At 58.2% G+C, this 3,288-nt stretch overlaps 1 pseudogene; it reads right to left on the bottom strand.

The window, feature by feature from the left end:
• Positions 1-316: 316 nt before the first annotated feature.
• Positions 317-1,110, bottom strand: LOC136154187 (melanoma-associated antigen 10-like; annotated as a pseudogene).
• Positions 1,111-3,288: the final 2,178 nt, after the last annotated feature.

Below are 3,288 nucleotides of genomic sequence, written 5' to 3'. Positions count from 1 at the left end.
AACACAATGGAAGAGTTTCCAATATCTTTTACAAAACAGCAAAACTCTTGTTCATGAATTGGATAAGCACAAACGCTCTGTGATCAGCATCATTCATGAAGCTAAGACACTGAAGTTTATTTAGTCTTCTATGAAAACAAGCAAAGTTTGAAATTTTTCTAAGGAAAGCAGGTGAATCTCCAAGTCATCATAGAGAACAGGAACCCAAAGATGCTATAGACTGGTTCCCCAAAGTGCCCCAGGGCCTCACTTCTGAGAAGGCTGACCACTCCGTCTACAATCACAGAGGGAAGGATCACCTGGATCCTGCTCTGGCTCAGGCAACCTCATCCTCCTCTCTTGCAGCCTCTGCAGACAGGGGTGGGAAGGCCCTCGAAGCCCTTTCTTTGACCCTGAGCAGAAATGCCATGACTTCCTGCTTGCTGGTCTCCACATAGGCCCGGGGACCCCACAGGAACTCATAGCGAGCAGGGTAGCTGTAAGGCACCTGCCGGTACTCCAGGTACCCCTGCTGCACCCACACGTGTGTCAGAAGTGTCCTGGGATCCCCAAAGACACAGTGCACACTCCCGACACACACACCCAATCTGCTGAGTGCTCCCCAGACCTTCTCCTCAGGGGTGCGATCTCCATTCCTCATGATCAGGCTGAGGATCAGCACCAGGAGGCCGGCCTTGGGCATGCTCTGCCCACCGCTCAGCATCACATCACAGGTGAGGCCCAGGTTGGGGACCATGATGTAGATGTGCTCTCTGGGGTCCACCTCCTTCACCTCCACACCACAGACCAGCTCCAGGCACTGTGAGGCTTGGCTGAAGACCACCGGGAAGTGCTCCTGGTTATCCCTGAGGACCTTCTTCAGTATTTCCGCCTGGGAGGTCAGCTCCTTGGCTCGATACTTGAAGAGCAGGAACTTTATTAGGTTAGCTTTCATCTCCTTCAGAGCCTCCTGGGGCAAGGGCTCCCCAGTGGATACGGAGACACTGTGAGGGAGGAGGCTGAGGCGGATGCATCCACCCCTGCCTCAGCCCCCAAGAGCTGCACATTCACTGGGCACTGGGCCTCGCCAGGGTCATGAAAGTCTTCCTCGGGCTTGCTCAGCTCACTCATCTCGACCACAAGCACGATGCCTGGGATCAAACCACAGACAGGAGTGGGGCAGGGGAATAGATGGGGATCACGGGCCAGGCTAGGGGAGAGAGGGGCTGTGAATGGCCTCAGCTGAGATCCACACCCTCGGTGGTCTCACACAGGCTACTTACAGGTCTCCTTTTGTGGGGTGCTCTCAGACCTCGCAGGGGCAAGCCTCCAGGGCAGCCAGTTCGCTGGCTACCTGAAAGAGGAAGGGAGGTGTCTCCCCATGGTGCAGTCAGCACAGTCTGGGATTTCCAGGGCTGACAAGGTGGGGGATTAAGCCCTTGTGGGGTCCCCTCTGTTCTGGGATGGGGAGCTCCTGGTGCACACTCTGGGCACCCTCCTCACCTTGACTCCTGGGACTGCCAGGACCACCTCTGCCCTCTGACCTCAGGACTGGAGCCTCAGTCCTCTGCCTTCCTCTCCCGGTTCCTGGAGCTCCTGTGAGAGAAAGGGAGGGGGCAGCTCTGCGGTATCCTGTGGCACAGCCCTGAGCCTTCCATGACAGTACGAGGGGTAGACTCTGTGAGGTCCCCCAAGTTGTGTGGTAGGAGGTCCCCTCAGGGCTCCCTTGTAGTGCTCACCTTTCCCCTGGCACGACCTGGTCCCTCCCCTCTGGGGACCTGCATGGAAATTCTGAACAAGGTCCGAGCCTGAACAGAAAGCGTTGAGGGGCTCCACATGCAGCCGAACCTACCCAGGGTTTCCTGTGGGTCCTAGGCTGGGGAAATGCTCAGTCCTCAACTCCTCCTCATGTCCGGCCTTGGCCTCCCAGCACTGGCCACAGGGGCGGGGGTCTCCTCAGTCCTCCCTCGGGTTTGGGGAGTCCAGCCTCTGCCGACCTGAAGTCTCCACCCTCCGCCAGAAAAACCTCACCTCCTAAGGTCCCTAAGCCAGAGGCCAAGAAACTGCTCACCCCGCTCTAGGGCCTCCAAGAGTCCACATAAGGGCCAGGATCCCTGCCTCCCTGTTGGGGTCTTTCCGCCTCCTTCCATCCTCGCATGGAGCCTGGACTCCAGGCAGGACCGGGGACTGTCCCGTCTGCCATTTTGAGACCGTGCCGCTTTCACGAGATCCCCAGTCTCTCTGAGAACAGCATGTGAGGAAGGCAGACAGGCAGTGTGCTCTTCTTACCCCAAGTTCTCCCAGGGCCGACTACAGGGGCGGGGATCTGTGGGGTTCCGTCGGTCCTCACGCAGGGTCGCCTCAGCCCTCCTTCAGGCACCTCACCTCGCCTCTGAGCAGGACCCGGGATTCTCTGCTCTCCCCAACTGAAGCTCCGCCCCTTATACCAGGGCCCGGTCTCTCCAAGACCTGGATGTCAGGAAGTCAGATCATGCCTGCTGCACTCATTCTACCCCCACAGTTGCCCTGGACTGACAACAGAAACAAGTTTCTCTGAGGTGTCCTGTGAGTGGGGTCCAGGGTCCTCTAGTTCTCCTCCTCAGGGTCCTCAACCTGACACCCCGCCGGACCTGGGAATTGGACCACCTGAGGCCCCACCCCATATGCAAGGTACCCAGTCTGAGACTCGGATGTCAGGAAGTCAGCCCCCATACCAGGTCCCCAGTCTGAGATCCGGATGTGAGGAAGTGAGACCACGCACGTTGGGCTCATCCCACCCCACGGCCGCCAAGGACCAACAGCAGGTACAGGCTTCTCTGAGGTCTCCTTTGATTGAGGTCGGGGTCCCGTCAGTCCGTCCCGTCAGTCCTCCCTCAGAGTCTCCAAATTGAAACTCCACAGGAGCTGGGCTTCTTCCCTCTGCTCACCTGAGGACACGCCCCCTCTCCCAGGTCCCCAGTTTCTCTGAGACCTGGATGCCAGGTAATGCAGCATGAGCTCATCCACCCTCTGTGCTCCCTGAGCCTTGATGTGAGGGTCCCACCTCTGGTCAACACAGGGGGCATCCCCAGATCTGCCAGGGCTCAAGATGAGGTCCCTGAGGGAGATTATAAGGAACCCCACAGATCCCTACCCCTGCTGTCAGCCCTGAGCCACCCTGCTGGTGGGATGAGCACTTGGCAGCCTGTTCTGACTTCGGCATCTGTGTCTCAGATACATTAGGCATCTGTCAGAAGGGGCAGGGCCTCAGATGGGCAGAGGGGAAGATCTTAGTTCTTTGGAGGGTCAAGGTGAGGATGCTGAGGGAGG

This window comes from Muntiacus reevesi, chromosome X (genome assembly GCF_963930625.1).
Source record: "Muntiacus reevesi chromosome X, mMunRee1.1, whole genome shotgun sequence".
Lineage (NCBI taxonomy): Eukaryota > Metazoa > Chordata > Mammalia > Artiodactyla > Cervidae > Muntiacus > Muntiacus reevesi.
Note: the sequence above shows the minus strand (reverse complement) of the source record. Positions and strands in the feature narration are given on the sequence as shown.